Source organism: Podarcis pityusensis (genome assembly GCF_964106645.2).
Source record: "Podarcis pityusensis genome assembly, chromosome: 8".
Taxonomy (NCBI): Eukaryota; Metazoa; Chordata; class Lepidosauria; order Squamata; family Lacertidae; genus Podarcis; species Podarcis pityusensis.
In genome coordinates this window covers 78,232,626-78,251,399 of record NC_138033.1, presented here as the reverse complement: position 1 = coordinate 78,251,399, position 18,774 = coordinate 78,232,626, and the positions used below count along the sequence as shown (strand labels likewise).

Below are 18,774 nucleotides of genomic sequence, written 5' to 3'. Positions count from 1 at the left end.
GCCCCTTCTTCCCAGTCTACACCCACTCCCCACTCACTGCTCCTGCTCCTCCAGGCTGCAATCTGTCCTTGAACTGCGAAAACACACCTTGCTTACCCAGGCGGCAGATAGAGAAATGAGTGTGTGGGGAATACAAAACTTCGGCTCTTATGTGGCCAGGAGGTTCATCCTGCACAAAAAGCATGAGTCACGTATCTTACCCCACACTCACTTTGGCCTGTGGTCATGCCCATCCCTGGCCCATAGCCTGCAGAATCTTGCCCAGTTTTGCAGCTCACGGTTTTACATCGAGGAGGGGGAAAAAAAAGAGAGCAGCTTTTACCCAAGATTGCTTCAATTCCCCTCCCCTCCTCACCCTGTTCATATATGAGTATTTAAAATGTATCTGAAGTTTCATCTCTGTTACTTCCATTACCCGGAGAGATAAGACATCTCTCTGTATGTGTGTGGAAAGCTTCTGGAAAGTTATTTTGCAAAACATTCGCATTCTGTCCCCCTTCTTTTTGATATCCGATATTAATATAATCAGAGTTTTGAACCAGCTGCTTCCACGCATCCGCAGCGTGGCCGAATCTTCTTTCTCTCCCCCCGCCCCCGCCACCACCCTTAGTTATTTTTTCACAGCGTTGTGGTTTAAGATCACAAAGATGACATTTGGGTGCCTGCCTTCTGGGGCCAACTGGGCGACATCAACCCCACAATCCACTTGCTTTCAGTTTTACCTCAGGGCCACCTAACCACTTGATTGATGCGAGATCAGCTCCCCATTCCTGTTTCAAAATCCAGGCCAACAAAACTCTAAGATGGTTTCCCCCCCACCTGAATCATTTCTGCTCCACAAGTTTTGGCAACGTGTGTGTGTGTGTGTGTGTGTGTGTGTGTGTGTGTGTTGATTTCATTTTTCTCAACTCCAGAGGGCTGAGAGAATGGGGGCAATAGCCAGAGATCCCTATGGGGATGTGCATACGTGGCGATTTGGTTTCACCAAGTTCCTTGTTTTTTCAATCTTAAATTTCGTCTTCCCACAACAAATTGTGTTTAAAAAGAGAGAAAAAAACGCCACAAAAATTTGTCAGCATTTTAGTGTGAATTTCTCCTAATCAACATTCAAATTACAGTGGTACCTCAGATTAAGAACTTAATTCGTTCTGGAAGTCCGTTCTTAACCTGAAACTGTTCTTAACCTGAAGTACCACTTTAGCTAATGGGGCCTCCCACTGCCTCTTTGCCACTGCACGATTTCTGTTCTCATCCTGAAGCAAAGTTCTTAACCCGAGGTACTATTTCTGGGTTAGCGGAGTCTGTAACCTGAAGCATCTGTAACCTGAAGCGTCTGTAACCTGAAGCGTCTGTAACCCGAGGTACCACTGTACAGGAAAGCAGATTCTGACTGAACATCAGAAAGAAATATCTGGCAGTAAGAGCAATTTGACAGTGGAATTGACTCCCTCGGAAGATGGTGAAGATCTTTGGAGGTTTTTAAGCAGAGGTTGGGTGGCCATCTGTCAGGGATTCGTCAGCTGTGATCCCTGCTTTTCAGGGGGCTGGACTAGATGGCCCTTGGGTGCCTTCCAACTCTGCAGTTCCATGATGCTGTGATTCTCTATTTTTTTTGTATGTGGTTTTCTCTAAAACACACCTTTTTGCAAAGCAGCTGCTCCAACATAATGCATTCTGCATGCATTTAATGCCATTTTTGCACCATTGTATTTTTCCTACTACATGCAAATGTATGCACACCCCAGTATATGCGTTTCCCCCCCCACCACAGGCATAACTTGGCTGGAGAACTTCATTGTGAAATTTGGTGAAGTGTGAATTTTGACGGGTAGCTCTTTCGGTGAGCTTATTTTGATTTCATTTAATATCTACATTCGGCTCAGCAGTGACAACGCTGAGCTCATGATAATGACAGTGTTAGGAATTAGAACACATCGCGAACATTACTGCAACCATTTCAAAACCAATCTGTCAAACAATTAATACAATTCAGTGATGCAAAAATATCAGAAATGTCTGCTTTTTCATCTTCAAAGAGATCCACTGCTTCACTGTTGATTTTGGAGAACTGTCTTTGGGAAGTATGTATGTAACACTTTATACACTGCTTGTTTTAAACCCCTTAGACCTCTTGGCTTGAGGTCCCGCACTGTTAAATAGGCCATTCTCAGCAATTTTAAGGAGTCTATCCTGAGCCAAACTCACCAAATGGTCTTAAGTTATTTCCGCGAGTTATAAATGCTTCCCAGCCAATCAGCAATCTGAGCTGGTTAGCTGGTGACCAAGGACCAATCACCTGCCTAGGAGACAAGCGCCATGCAAATTAGCGACACAGTTGCTGCAGCGCCACCTACTGGCTCGAGCCTGCAATTAGAAGGGAGCAGCCTGCCAAGGGATTTTTTTTTTCTAACCCTCCCTGCATTCCTGACCTCTGAGCATATCCAGAGTAGCATTCCTCTCACTCACAGCCCAAACTCATCCTGTTCATTTTATGGTATTGTGGTGGTGGTGAAGAAGATGGGGGTATAAGTTACTGAAAGCTGTCTTAATATCCTGGTGGCGTTTCACCAGTGCCACCTGCGAGAGTTTTCTGAGCTCTCAGGGACCGCGGTGGGGAGACAGAGAGGAAGGAGAGAATTTAACAGGTCCACTTCAGCCGCGATAAAATCTTAATTGGTTTTGTTCATTCATTATTGCCCATTAAAGGAGGCTGTGTAAACGCAAACGGGGAAAACATGATAAACACAGCGGTGTAAGATTTTTTTTTCAAAAGCATGAATGATCTGGCACAAAATGAGAAGAACAACCAGCGAGATGAGGAAGGGTGGGTGGTGGGAGCAAGAGTTGAGAAAATACACACACACGCACGCACACCCCCCCCCCCCAGGTTTTGCTAAGATTATAGCAAGAATGTTTTGCCTTGCATTAAAGATTTAGGAACAGAGAAAGCTGCTTTATCCTGAGTTCAGACCATTAGGTCCATCTAACCCATGTGCTCTTTTGTTGAGCTTTGGTCTTTCCCACCTGCAGTTTAAGAGCCTAGTCCTCATGATTCTGAATGAAGGGCTGATTTCAACAGAAGCACAGGGAATATTTTGAGACCAAGCCGGATAATAGGTCCCTCCAGGTTGGGGACTGAGTCTGGGACCTTCTGAACCTTTATCACAGCGCTGCTGCCATTCGCTTACGATACATAAAGGTAAAGGGACCCCTGACCATTAGGTCCAGTCGTGGCCGACTCTGGGGTTGTGGCGCTCATCTTGCTTTATTGGCCGAGGGAGCCGGCGTACAGTCATGTGGCCAGCATGACTAAGCCGCTTCTGGCAAACCAGAGCAGCAAACGGAAACGACATTTACCTTCCTGCTGGAGCCGGACCTATTTATCTACTTGCACTTTGACATGCTTTTGAACTGCTAGGTTGGCAGGAGCAGGGACCAAGCAACGGGTGCTCACCCCATTGCGGGGATTCGAACACCCAACCTTCTGATCGGCAAGCCCTAGGCTCTGTGGTTTAACCCACAGCGCCACCTGCGTCCCTTTTCTGTTCTACTAAATCAGGCCATTGGTCCATCCGACAATATTGTCTATGCCAGGCTTCCTCAACCTCGGCCCTCCAGGTTTTTTTGGCCTACAACTCCCAGGATCCCTAGCTAGCAGGACTAGTGGTCAGGGATGATGGGAATTGTAGTCTCAAAACATCTGGAGGGCCGAGGTTGAGGAAGCCTGGTCTACGCTGACTGGTAGCAGCTTTCCAGGATTCAGGCAAGGAGTCTTTTCCCTACCTGGAAATTTCACTGGGAACTGAAACTGGAGCATTCTGCATGCAGAGCAGGTTCTCTGTCGTTGGCCAGACTATTGCTATTGTTGATGGTACTGGACTAGATCGTAAAGGAATCATAGAATTGTGGAGTTGGAAGGTGCTGTGAGGATCATCTAGTCTAACCCCCTGCAGTGCAATAATTTTTATCAGCTCCTGGACTTTCTCAGCTCCAGCTCTAACTATCTTATCCAGGTGAGCCCCTGGAATCTGCAGGTGTGGCTTTTGATGAGCCAGGCAGAGGTGCTCTTTCAGGTAAAACATGATGATGATGATGATGATGATGATGATGATGATGATGATAATAATAATAATAATATACCCAGCCATCTGGCTGGGCTTCCCCAGCCATTCTGGGCGGCTTCCAACAAAATATTAAAATACACTAATGCATCAAACATTAAAAGCTTCCCCAAACAGGGCTGATGTCTTCTAAAAGTCTGGTAGTTGTTGTTCTCTTTGACATCTGGTGGGAGGGCGTTCCACAGGGCGGGTGCCACTACCGAGAAGGCCCTCTGCCTGGTTCCCTGTAACTTGTCTTCTCGCAGCGAGGGAACCGCCAGAAGGCCCTCAGCGCTGGACCTCAGTGTCCGGGTAGAACGATGGGGGTGGAGACGCTCCTTCAGATATACTGGACTGAGCACTGGATATTCAGAATTATTATTATATTTGCATGCATATCTCACCTCTCCTGCAAGAAGCTCATGGTTTCCCCAATTTAATCTCCGCAACCACCCTGTGAGGTAGGTTAGGCTGGGCGATGACTGTGACTGCCCCCCCCCGGTCACCCAGTGAACTCCATGCCCAGGTGGGGAGTCTCACCCTGGTCTCCCTGATCCTAGACTGACACTCTAACCACTACACCATACTGCCTCACAGAAGACCCAGCCTACTGCCTTCAGCAACAAAACGTGTGCATTTGGTGTTAATAGCCAGCATTCAATTAATAAACATTTTTTCTTGCCAGCTATTTTCTTATTGCCCACTCCCACCCCCCTGACATTTTTTTTGGGGGGGGTGTCTTATTCCATCTGACAGAAAGCCACGGACGAAGTCGAACCCTAGCTCGCTTCCAAGTTTCAAAGACTCGGTAACCAGTTCGTGAGGAATGGGGCAAGGATCGTTTAGGCTGGAATAGCTCTGTCTTAGCGAGAGGGAAAATAACAATGGACTAAAAGTGGTGGAGCATTTCCTAAGAGGGAAGGCGATGGTGCCGAACTGACGTATGTTGCCAAAGAATGTATTCGACATCCCCCCCCCCGCTTGCGGGCCATAATCCCATGGCGGTAATGAACCGTCTGGAGACAGCTGTTTGACTTCCGATCACCCCCTGACTTCACAGGCCAGCTATGAATTCCAGGAACAAGCTATGGCAAGCATCATCCATCGATACCTACCTACCTATTATGCTCTCTTTCTCTCTCGCCTATCTATTAATACCTATCTCTCTTTTATAGTGGGTGGGTTTTGTTGTTGTTGTTGTTATTATGGCTTTTATTAGCTGGACACTCTCCAGAACTCAGTTCTGGCACCTCTCTGGCGGCATCCATTCTCAGAGAACAACAGAGGCGTTCATGATGAATTCTGGCACCTCTTTTCTATATATATATATATATATATAAAATAGCACTGGAGATGGGGCATTAGTAATGGAAATGGAAGATGCCATTGTTAGCCCCAGAACCTACCCAGTTTGGATGGAGGGGTAAGTACAGATAAGATGAAGCTGGCATAAAGAAAGGGACATCCTTTACACAACACAGAGTCAATTAGGGCTGCCAACGTCCGGGTTTCCCTGGATGTTACTGGGTTTTCATAGGTGGGATTGGGAATTTCCAAAAGGTTATTACTTTCTGAAATATGGTAACCCTTGTAAACTATGGAACTCACTGCCACAGGAGGACGCCGTGATCACCATCTTGAATGGCTTTTTGAAAAGTTTGGAGGCAGCAGTGCTTCCTAAGGCCAGTTTCTGGAAACTACAGGAGGGGAGAATGCTGTTTCACACTAAGGTCCTGCTTTCAGGTTTCCCAAAAGAGGCATGGTTTGGTCGTCCACTGTGAGAACAAGATGCTGGACTAGATCGTCCGTCGGCCTGATCCAGCAGCCAGGCTCTCCTTATGTTTTTACGTGATGCAGGAGAAATTAGATCCAATTGACGAACTGTGGCACTGCTGTCCTTTGAAATTCGCACTCCTCTCTGAATTTTGCAATGGAGGTCTCTCTTCAAGTAATGTGTATAAAAAACACATTAAAAACCCGGTACCATTGTACTGTGGAGAGTGTATTAACTTATGGTCTCTGTGTGTGGTTTGGGAGCTGCACGGTCAGGGAAAAAACAATGCTGTGCAAGGTTGTAAAGACTGCGGAAAGAGTAACTGGGTGCACTCTTCCCACCTTGGATCAAATCTATGCTTCCAGGTACCATAAGAAAGCTGCAGAGATAGCGCAGGATAGTGCGCACCCCAGAAATAATCTCTTTCAGCTTCTGCCTTCTGGAAGAAGGTACAGGGTTATAAAGACTAGGACTAGCCGCCTGAGAAACAGTTTCTACCCAAACGCGATTTTGGTTTTAAACACAGTGTAAGGTAGTCTCTATATGAGTATATTGTATTCAGTTATGGGGTTTCAGAGTTTTTAGGGGCTAACCAGGCCGGGATAGTTGGGATAGTAGGCTTGTTGGTTTTTGAATGTCTGATGTAGATTTTTTCAGTTTCGTTGTTCTGTATGAGACAATGACAATAAATATTATCGTATCGTAAAGCATGCATGGAGATGCGTATATCAGCAAAAATAAGATACAGTGGAACCTCGGGTTACGTACCATCCTCCTTATGAATGCTTCGGGTAATGAGCTCCACTAACCCGGAAGTAGATGTCCCTGGTTCTGTGATCTATGCCGCAATGGGAAACCCTCAAGCAGTGACCAGGTCCAACAGGCCCAGTACGTTTCTGAGCACAATTCAAAGTATTGGTGCTGACCTTTAAAGCCCTAAACGACCTCGGTCCAGTATACCTGAAGGAGCGTCTCCACCCCCATCGTTCTGCCTGGACACTGAGGTCCAACTCTGAGGGCCTTCTGGCGCTTCCCTTCCTGCGAGAAGCCAAGTTACAGGGAACCAGGCAGAGGGCCTTCTCGGTAGTGGCACCCGCCCTGTGGAATGCCCTCCCACCAAGTGTCAAAGAGAAAAACAACTACCAGACTTTTAGAAGACATCTGAAGGCAGCCCTGTTTAGGGAAGCTTTTAATGTTTAACAGGTATTTTGGTGTTCTGTTGGAAGCTGCCCAGAGTGGCTGGGGAAACCCAGCCAGATGGGTGGGGTATAAATAAATTATTATTATTATTATTATTATTATTATTATTTATTATTATTATTATTATTATTATTATTATTATTATTATTATTATTTCATGACTGTTTCTACAAACACACCCTGAACCCTGTTTCCGCACACCCCTTGCCTTCTTTCCCCTCCCTGTGGGCTCTCACTGCCACCAGCTTATGTGTCTCCCAACTTAGACCTTGGTGTGACTTATTTTGCCGGTATGCAGTGGGCAGGGGCGAAACTAGGCTTCATTTGTACTTCAAGGATGCCGGGTTTGTTTTCGGCCAACTCTTTCAGCTCAGGAGGTGAGCAACTGGGTCAGAAATCCCTCTCATCCCTTCTTGGCTCAGGCCCTCCTTTCCCATTGCAACATCCCCTCACCATGTTCTTGTGGTCAAAAGGCTGTTTTTTCTTCCCTCCACTCAGACATCCACTGGGGTTTTTAAAAGGTGTTGTTTCCTAGGAGCTAGAGGCCCCCAGGGGATGAGTGGAGGTCTTCTGATTCCAAGCAGTTCATCAGCCAAGGGGTGATGACACACACACAATCCTGCGATTTGCTGGATCTCATTTGGCTACACAGCTCAGATCCACTTGTGGGCTGATGGGCACCTTGCCACACAGCTCAGCTCACAAGAGTTCATGCCCCTATTGTAAGGATGGCGAACCCTATGATGTGGCCCTCCAGATGGCAGACTGCAACCCCAATACTCCCCACAGGAGACCAACAACAGTTGCAGGACTACAAGTCTACAACCTGTGCCTTGGTTGAACGCTCTGTCACAAGAGACTAGGGCCCTGCGGGACTTGACATCTTTCCACAGGGCCTGCAAGACAGAGCTGTTCCACCAGATCTTTAGCCAAGGCATAGTCTGACCCCCTCCTTCGGTAATCCTCACAGAACTCTAGCCCAGTGGTTGCCATTAATTTGATTCTGAATTGATTTTTGAATGAATTGATTTTAGAATCAATTAATTGATTACGGTTTTATGTAAACTGTGCTACTTTTACTGCTGTTAGCCACTCTGAGCCCGGCTTCGGCTGTGGAGGGCGGGATAAAAATAAAATTTTATTATTTAATTATTATTATTATTATTATTAGTGTGTTTATTGACATTTGTGGGTGCGTGTGCATGTGTCGTCCCCCCAGTCAAACAGCTTCATGGGTTTTTGAAACCATATACCCCTTGCTTGGATTTGCCCAGAGTGTCAGATTAGGGCCTAGGAGGCCCGAGTTCGAATCCCTGCTCAAGCCATGAAGCTCAGGGGGTGACCTTGGGCCAACCCCTGCCTCTCAGCCTATCCAACCTCACAAAGTTATTGTGAGGATTAAATCAGGAGGAGAGATGCATGTATGTGGGATGTAAATAATAATAATAATAATAATAATAATAATAATAGCCATTATTCCAAAAGCTAGCCAGTTTGAGAGTTAGATGTGTTTTGGACATGCAATCAATAACTACTACAGTGGTACCTCGGGTTAAGTACTTAATTCGTTCTGGAGGTCCGTTCTTAACCTGAAACTGTTCTTAACCTGAAGCACCACTTTAGCTAATGGGGCCTCCTGCTGCCGCCGCACCGCCAGAGCACGATTTCTGTTCTCATCCTGAAGCAAAGTTCTTAACCCGAGGTACTATTTCTGGGTTAGCGGAGTCTGGAACCTGAAGCGTATGTAACCTGAAGCATATGTAACCCGAGGTACCACTGTACTACTACTACTACTACTGATTGCATTTCCAAAACACATCCGACTCTCAAACTGGCTGGCTTTCGGAAGAATGGCAATCCTGTTTGCCTTTAGACTTAGCAACAAAGAGAACATAAGAATATTATAAGGACGCTGCTGGATCAGGCCAGGGGGGCCTACCTAAACCACCATTCTGTTCTCACAGTGGCTGACAAACCCACAAGGAGGATTTGAACTCAAGAGCCCTCTCCCCTCCTGTGGCTCACGGCAGCTGTCAGTCATAAGCATTGCTGCCTCTGACTGTGGCTAGAAGCCATCAATAGCCCCCTCTTGCATGGGCTGGTCTAATATAAGGACACTATAAGAGGAATCGCTGGTCGTCGTCCCCCCTTCCCGATCTACTTGTGTGCTGGATAACATTGACTTTAGATATATCTATCTACATTCTCCATCGTTTCGCTTGCTTCTGCTGGCCCCTCGATCGGTGGCATTTGCAAGCCAACGGTGGATTAGGGATGAATAATAAATCCGCGAGGGGAATAAATTGAATGCGCAGCATGGAAATGAGTTGGGAACGTCGGCGGGGCTATCGGAAGATAGGAGCTGGCTGATGAAATCAGTATACGGGAAAGGAAGCGCTCCCTTCTCACGACCTCTGTAGGGTTTCCCCTGGGCCATCTACAACCTCCTACCTGTCTATTTGAAGGTCATGGGCATTGAAAATACCGTATTTTTCGCTCTATAAGACGCACCAGACCACAAGACGCACCTAGTTTTTGGAGGAGGACAACAAGAAAAAAGATATTCTGAATCTCAGAAGCCAGAACATCAAGAGGGATCGCTGCGCAGTGAAAGCAGCAATCCCTCTTGCTGTTCTGGCTTCTGTGATAGCTGCACAGCCTGCATTTGCTCCATAAGACGCACACACATTTCCCCTTACTTTTTAGGAGAGAAAAAGTGAGTCTTATAGAGCAAAAAATACGGTAAGTCAGATAAGTTGCTCCTTCTGCCGTGGGTTGTCCAGGGGCAAAATCCAGGTGGGAACCTTAATGGAACTCTGGGTCTAGGGGTGGGATGTGGCCCCCACACATCTTATTTTGGCCCTTGGGACTTTCCCCAAGCTGCTCCTCTTGCTGACCCTGCTTTGCATACGCCTCAAATGTTTTTTTGCCTGGCTGGGAGGCATCCATAAACTCCGATAATGTCTCTTGCTTGCAGTGGATGAAGGACCGAGGGGGAATCCCTGTCACAATTTGCCTCTGGCCATTGCCCATCACAGCCACGTGGCCCCTCGAAATAAAAAAAATCCTACCAGTAGCACCTTCCAGTGTATCTGAAGAAGTGTGCTTGCACACGAAAGCTCATACCAAGAACTAACTTAGTTGGTCTTAAAGGTGCTACTGGTAGGATTTTTTTTATTTTGACTATGGCAGACCAACACGGCTACCTATCTGTAAGTGGCCCCTCGAATGTCACTCAGAAGGCAAAGACGGCCCTCAGTCTACAAAAACGTTTCCCATCTCTCGTCTGAGTCCGTTCCCCCAAACCATTAGCATGCACGCAGCGTGAGGAGAATAAAAAATAAATCGCTCAGATACGAAGGAAAAACTAGGAACATAAGAGCTAAAGACAATCCTTTCTTTCGCCTTTAATCTGTTTTAGAATTTTAACTTTCTGTATGTTTTAAAGTATCACGTTTCCTCCCCTTGGTTTTATCGTTGTATCTTTTTGTAAACTGCTTTGAGGTTTTCTTTTGTAGAATCAACTGCTATATACATTTTATGAAATAAAGAAAAAAGCACGTTTTGTTTTAAACTGATTTTTTAAAAAAATGATGCACCTGTTTTAACTTGTATATATATATATATATATATATATATGCATGCCAGTGTGTGTGTGTTTGTGTGTGTGTGTGTCTCCATGAAAATCTCTCTGAGATTCCTGAAAGGAAGCGATTCGTAAATGGGAATAAGCAAATAAATGCCTTACGGAGACAGATGGTTTTCTTGATGTGTTAGCCCTGATGTGAAATACTGCCTTCACTTTGTGCGATGATAGACCGTACTCCAGTTCTGCTCTCATTGTTGTTTCTATAGGTGTATGGAAAAGCAATCATACATATATATCTACGGTATGTTTTGCCTGATGCACAAGGCACAACTTCTGCAAAGGCCTGCGTGTGTTTACATGTGTGCGAAGCTGAGCCCAGCCACTTGACTTGTTGTGACTTTTGCCCTAGGGCAGACACCTTCCCTTCCTTCTAGAACATTCTTTCCAGGCCGTGGGGAATTCCTGCCTCCTTTGATTCATGCCTGGGGGCTGGTGATAATTCCTTTGCGGCACCTGTGCAGAAAGCTCACCCAGGAGCCCTTTCTCTCTCTCTGTCTCTCTGCTGCTGCTGCTCTAAATTCCCAGCGCTCTGGCTCTCTCTCTCTCTGTGTTTTTGGGGGGCTATGATTTCCCCCCCTTCTGCTTTCCTGCCTCCAGTTGCCAGCATGGCTCAGCAGCTGTGCAGGGTGCTGGGGGGGGGGGTTAGGAGAGAGGTCTCCAACTTTCTCACCCAGGCTGGGCGAATCCTTTGCTAACCTCTCAACTCCCCTCCTCCCCAAACTCTGTAACCTCCACCTCCTCACTTTCAGTGCAAAACATGGGAAGGGGGGGAGCTTTGGCAAGACTTCAGGCTTCTACGCCTTCACCCCGGTGGGGGCGGCAGGCAGCTGGGAAGCCTTTGCCCGGCCTGGGAAAATACTCGGCAGCTTGCATTTTTTCCCTGAGATCCTGAAATCTGAGTGGCCAGCAATCTTCTCCCTCTTTCTCCCACAAGCACACATTTCTCTCTCTCTCTCTCTCTCTCTCTCTCTCTCTCTCTCTCTCTCTCTCTCTCTCTCACACACACACACACACACACACATGTACACACACTTTTGTACCTCTCTGTCTTTCTCTCACACACAACTTTACACAATTCTTTCTCACGCAGTCCTTTCTTCCACACACACTCTCTCATACAAACACACATTTATTTCCCTCACGCATGCAATCTCTGATGCACTCTCTTACACAAACACACACTTCTTTCATGCGTTTCAACATTTCTCTGATGAAAATAGGGGCGTCCTATTCCATTATCATCATCATCTACTAATTATTTATACCCTGCCCATCTGACTGGGTCGCCCCAAGCTACTTTGGGTGGCTTCCAACGAATAAAAAGCATAATAAAACATTAAACATAATTTTTTAAAAAAACTTCCATATACAGGGCTGCCTTCAGGTGTCTTCTAAAGGTTGATCGAAATAGGGACATTCCAGGATCCAATCCGAAACCAGGGTGGCTTCTGTAAATCTGGGACTGTCCTTGGAAAATAGGGACACTTGGAAAGTCTGTTGTTTCTCACATACACACTCACTCACACATTCTTATGCATTCCCTCTCTCTCTCTCTCTCTCTCTCTCACCTTTTCCAACTGTTGTAAATGGCCCTCCCCTTCTTCCTAGCAGGGGGGCCTTTCAAAGGCCCTGTGCACAGAGTTGGTCTGAAATGTTTTCTTTGCCTCCCTTACAGTTGACTCTTTCTACCCTGCAATCAGCTAAAGATAAAGGTAAAGGAACCCTGGACTGTTAAGTCCAGCTGTGGCGCTCATCTCGCTTTCAGGCAGAGGGAGCCAGAGTTTGCCCACAAACAGCTTTCTGGGTCATGCGGCCAGCAGGACTAAACCGCTTCTGGCACAACGGGACACCGTGACGGAAACCAGAGTGCATGAAAATGCTGTTTACCTTTCTGCCATAGTGGTACCTATTTATCTACTTGCACTGGCGTGCTTTCGAACTGCTAGGTTGGCAGGAGCTGGGACAGAGCAACGGGAGCTCACCCCGTCATGGGGATTCGAACCGCCGACCTTCTGATTAGCAAGCCCAAGAAGCTCAGTGGTCCCACCTACATGTGGGTCACACACAGAAGTGGGTTTCCTTCTCCTTCCAAGGGTGCTATGATCTCTTTCCCCAGGATCTAAACTGTAAGCTCTGTGGGACCAGGGACTTACACCGGGCAATCCTGTCAAGCACTTCTCTGGCGTGTATTGAAGGGGATTCTTCTCTGGCATTTTATCATTATTTATTATTTTCATTATTATTTCTATTTCTATGCCGCCTTTCCCCCAGCTCAAGGAGGGCTACTCAAATTTAAACAACACAGATAAAATCCAGACAGCTGTAAACATATGAAGGATAACTGTTAAAAATAACCAAACTCAAATAGAATTAGGACTAACCCCCCCAAATTGATTAAACTACAGATAATAAAAGCAGCATAGCACTCTTTCCTTAAAAAAAACATTCAGTTCCCTATTGGAATGAGACAGTTTTTGCCTGCCAGTAGAAGGAAAACAAGGAGGGAGCCAGTCTAGCCTCTCTAGGAAGGGAGTTCCAAAGTCACCTGGGAGCAGCCACCACCAAGAAGGCCCTGTCCTCCGTCCCCACTGCAGGACCAAGAAAAAGGCCTTCCCAGATTCTGGAGCCTGGGCAGATAAGTTAATAAAGATGCTTACTGTTGGTGGTGTGTGTTAGATCCCACATTAATTCACTTTGAAGTTGGAAGGGTGTTTTGGAAGAAAGGCAGAACGTCCAGAACACAAGAGGTCCCGATTTTCACCCTTATTTGATATAGTTCCCTCACTTTCATCTGAATCTCCTTCAACTGGGGCATGATGGAAAGGAACAGATCCCACATGGGTGGGATCCTTGACGATGCCACCCTGGCCCCAAGAAATCCCCCTCCCGCTTTCCCTCTGTCCTCTCTGAACGCCCCCGCCCATTGCACATTTTCCCTGGCAACCATGAGCCTGCTCTGATCTAAGATCCCTCTTCTGGGAACAAAACATCTGTCTGCGTGGCAGCGAAAGGACAGGCACAGACCCTTCTCCCACACAGTCCAGCTGGCAGAACAGGCTGGGCTGGGGGGGGGGGCAGTGTGGGGCTGCTTGGCACGTCCCCGCTGCGGGTGGGATTAACGAAATGCCTCCTTCCAGTCCGCTCCGAGCTGCGGCTGGAAATGTGCCAAGGCAGACCATTTTTGGAGAAAGTTTGTGCAATGCGCCGGACTGTTTGGCCTTTAGGAATTGACCGGTGGTTTTTGTGTGTGTGTGTTTTAATGAAAAGGCTTTTAACAGTGGTATTCTGTTTTTATATTCTACATTTTAACAGATCAGGGTTATTTACATTTTCTAAAAATCCTGTTACTTTTGGAAACGATGATTTCCTATGATTTTTAGGTTTTGTTGTATTTCATCTGTGTGGTTTTAATTTGTTTGAAGCCATCTTGGGTTCTGGCCTAGGAAAAGGAGGGGGCTATAAATAAATCCATATATATATATATATATATATATATATATATATATATATATATATAATCATTCAATCATTTGACAATTGTTAGCTATATCAGTGGTTTTTTTCTGGGGCTACTCAAGAGTATGCAGTACAGTGGTACCTCGGGTTAAGTACTTAATTCGTTCTGGAGGCCAGTTCTTAACCTGAAACTGTTCTTAACCTGAAGCACCACTTTAGCTAATGGGGCCTCCCGCTGCTGCTGCACCGCCACCGTGTGATTTCTGTTCTCATCCTGAAGCAAAGTTCTTAACCCGAGGTACTATTTCTGGGTTAGTGGAGTCTGTAACCTGAAGCGCATGTAACCCGAGGTACCACTATACAAGAAACTCCCCCCGCTCCAAATATTAAAAGTGTGGCCCTTACTGTAACAACTTCATGCTGATACCTTTTTTTTTTGGAAATAAAAATAAAAACCACAGACAATATTTAACAAAACCCCCTCAACATTATCGTTATTTTCAGTTCAGTTAATATTATTCTGCAAGAAAACATGACTTAACGTAAGATTATAATATTTCTTTGGAAAAATCCCTCCAAACCTACTTGGGTTTGCTTTCGTAGGAGGTAATTATTTTCTTGACGATACTGTATAAGGGGCAGCCAGTTCTCCCACAAAAGAGCCAGTGTGGTTTAGTGGTTAGAGAGCCAGACTAGGACCTTGGAGAGCACGGTTCAAATCCCCACTCAACCACGAAAATCATTGGGTGGCTTTGGGTGCCAGTCGCTGCCACTCAGCCTCACCTACCTCACAGGGTTATTGTGAGGATAAAATGGGACGGTAGAGGACCATGTATTTCAGCTCACTGGAAGAAAGATGGGGTAGAAATGGGACAATTAAATACAGTGGTACCTCGGGTTACAGACGCTTCAGGTTACAGACGGACTCCGCTAACCCAGAAATAGTACCTCAGGTTAAGAATTTTACTTCAGGATGAGAACAGAAATCACGTGGCGGCAGCTGGAGGCCCCATTAGCTAAAGTGGTACCTCAGGTTAAGAACAGTTTCAGGTTAAGAACAGACCTCCGGAATGAATTATGTTCTTAACCTGAGGTACCACTGTAAACAGATCCAAGATTCACTTGCAAATCTCACTCTTAGATAAGATGTTAGTTTTGACATTATATCCGAATGCCAAACTTTATGTAGTTAGTGTTTCCAAGAAGGGAGTCATGTAACTTTCCAGTTTTCAAAGCACAACCTTCCCTCAAAAGGATCATGGGAACTGTAGTTTCTATAAGAACATACCTAATAAGAACCTGCTGGATGCGGCCAATGGCCCGTCCAGTCCCTGCACCCTGTTCTCACAAGGCCAATAAAGATGCCTGTGGGAAAGCTCTATCCATGACCCAAAGAATCCTGGGAACTGTAGTTTCCTCCTTTGTTGTTGTTGTTGTTTAGTCGTGTCCGACTCTTCGTGACCCCATGGACCAGAGCACGCCAGGCCTCCTGCAGTTTGGTCAAACTCATGCTGGTAGCTTCGAGAACACTGTCCAACTATCTCCTCCTCTGTCGTCCCCTTCTCCTTGTGCCCTCCATCTTTCCCAACATCAGGGTCTTTTCCAGGGAGTCTTCTCTTCTCATGAGGTGGCCAAAGTATTGGAGCCTCAGCTTCACGATCTGTCCTTCCAGGGAGCACTCAGGGCTGATTTCCTTCAGAATGGATCGGTTTGATCTTCTTGCAGTCAAGAGTCTCCTCCAGCACCATAATTCAAAAGCATCAATTCTTTGGCGATCAGCCTTCTTTATGGTTCAGCTCTCACTTCCATACATCACTACTGGGAAAACCATAGCTTTTCCTATACGGACCTTTCTCGGCAAGGTGATGTCTCTGCTTTTTAAGATGCTGAGTGGGTTTGTCATTGCTTTTCTCCCAAGAAGCAGGCATCTTTTAATTTCGTGGCTGCTGTCACCATCTGCAGTGATCATGGAGCCCAAGAAAGTAAAATCTCTCACTGCCTCCATTTCAGAGCTACAGTTCCCAATACCCTTAACAAACTACAGCTCCCAGGCTTCTTTGGAAAGGGGTTGGGAGCCCTGTGCTTTAAATGTATGGTGTGTATTCAGACTGCAGCTCCCTGCTGTTTCCTTCTCAGTTAAGGAGGTGCTAATTTTGTTCTGGGCTGTGGAAACCTTAGCTCTGTGACGTCAACATTGCTTTTGGAAAGATAAATCACGGAGAAATGGATCCCTGTTTGTCTTCACACCTTCCAGCTAATTGAATTTATACCCCACAGAACGATAAACAGTAGCAAGCTGCCTTCTTCCTGAACCCAGCGAAAGTTTCAATAGGTCGCATGGAAAACTTTTTTTTTTAAAAAAGTATTATGTTTCCTAGGGAGCAGGTGGTGATTGGGATGAGAGAAAAGAGTTGGGCGCAGAGGGGCCTTGTTTGTGGGTGAGGGAGGTGGTGTGGTGATAAAAGGTCACCAATCTTACCCTCCCGGGTTTCTTTTCTGAGCTCGGAAAGTCTTCGATCGGCTGAGTTGGGATCACACGAGATCCCAGCTTGATTGTAAAACAAAACAAAACAAAACAAAACAAAACAAAACAAAACAAAACAAAACAAAACAAAACAAAACAAAACAAAACAAAACAAAACAAAACAAAACACACCCTTAAAACAGTTTACAAAGAGACTGTCGGTTAAAAACAGCCAAAAAACCACAACTCTTGGATATAATCAAAAGATAAAAATCAGCAACAAACCAAAAACAGATTAAAACATGCATCAACATTAGGTATATATAGCTAGGGATGCGGGTGGCGCTGTGGTCTAAACCACCGAGCCTCTTGGGCTTGCTGATCAGAAGGCTGGCGGTTCGAATCCCTGCAACGGAGTGAGCTCCTGTTGCTCCAGTGGTTCTCAACCTGTGGGTCCCCAGATGTTGTTGGTCTACAACTCCCATTATCCCTGAGCTCTGGCCTTGCTAGCTAGGGGTGATGGGAGTTGTAGTTCAACAACATCTGGGGACCCACAGGTTGAGAAAGGCTGTGTTGCTCTGTCCCAACTCCTGCCACTCTAGCAGTTTGAAAGCACACCAGTGCAAGTAGATAAATAAGTACCGCTGTGGCGGGAAGGTAAATGGCATTTCCGTGCACCATGGCTTCCATCACAGTGTTACATTGCTCCAGAAGCGGTTTAGTCATGCTCGCCACATGACCTGGAAAGCTGTCTCTGGACAAATGCCAGCTCCCTCAGCCTCAAAGCGAGATGAGCGCTGCAACCCCACAGTTGCCTTTGACTGGACTTAACTGTCCAGGGGTCCTTTATCTTTACCTTTACCTTTATATATATCTAACGGGATGAAGTTCACCTTTTAAAGAGGAAACCTTGATAAACAGGTCTAAACTAGTCCCTAGAAGAGTCGATGGAGGAAGATTGGAAGAAATTCAAAGACTATCTTCAGAAACATTGCAAAATTAAAGAATATTAGAGTGATGTTGGACTGAAAATAAGCGGTTTCCAGCTGTACAGGTTAAAGTTAATGATAGACTAAGATTAAAGATTAGGATTAAAGATGTTTAAAGAAATGGAAATTTGACATTAAGAGGGAAAATTTTAATGTTATATGATACTAAGACTAAAGATCAGGTTTAAAGAAGTTGAAGTTATATATTTCAATATTATATTAAAGTTAAAAATTGGGTTTAAAAAAGTGGAAAAGAAATTGCTGGACAAACAATTTGGATTGGAATACAAAAGAGGGAGGTATGAGGAAGTCCAGAAAATAAGTAAACTAAAAAACGGAAATGGAAAAGAGATATTGTTTTTAATTGTTATGTTGTTTTTTTTTATGGTTGAATCTTGTTTTTTTGTGTGTGTTTTTGTTATCTTCTTTTGTATTGTGTATGTTTTTCTTTTCTTTCTTTGTTGTTCAAAACTTTAATAAAAATTATTTTAAAAAAAAAATAAACTAGTCCCTCTGTCAGCCAAGTACCCAGCACTTGCATTTTAAAAAAGATAAGGAAATGTATTTTTAAAGCCTCTTTAATACAAGTACTTTTTAAAAACCACAGGTGGAAAGGGATAGGAGAGGCATTCTCCGCCGTGTGTGAAAGGTGAGGGCTGCCCCTTGCTTCTGAGAAGATATTTGGCAAGAGATCCTGTCAATGCAAAAGAAGGGGTGTGTCTATTCTATGTTGCTGTTGCGAAGATGTTTCCCTCCTATGTAAGAGGGGATGCCTCTTCTAAGAGGAGAATCAGGAGAGCAATTCTCTCCTAAGTGTAATGGAGAGTGCCTCTTCTGAGATCAAATTAGAAGAGGCATTTCCCCTTGTGTGTGAAAGAAGGGGCAGTGCCATTACCTTAAAAAAGTCTTGTTTGCTGCTCAGCTCCACATGCCGATTTAACCAAACAATTGACTGCAACAGCAACAGCTTCAGTTGAGCTGTTCCGCTTGGCCTTTGATTTGGACTCAGTCTGACCCTTATGCTTCCCTCCCCTTATGGTTTTGATCTATGGGCTACTATTAAAATGAGGCTGCTTTTTAAATTGCATTTTAACCTGTATTTTAAATTGGTCCCCCCCCATTATGTTTTTACTGTAATTTTA

General features: G+C 45.3%; 1 protein-coding gene and 1 long non-coding RNA gene across 2 annotated transcripts in view; one reads left to right on the top strand and one right to left on the bottom strand.

Annotated features, from left to right (window-relative positions):
- Positions 1 to 18,774, bottom strand: part of LOC308483777 (paired box protein Pax-7-like) — a 169,194-nt gene that overhangs the window by 45,818 nt on the left and 104,602 nt on the right. The gene's annotated exons all lie outside the window — the stretch shown is intronic.
- LOC308483815 overlaps positions 8,617 to 18,774 on the top strand; it is a 191,322-nt gene continuing 181,164 nt past the window's right edge. Inside the window, exon 1 of the long non-coding RNA XR_013989806.1 lies at positions 8,617 to 8,844. This is a non-coding gene — a long non-coding RNA (uncharacterized lncRNA). The remainder of the gene's footprint in view (positions 8,845 to 18,774) is intronic.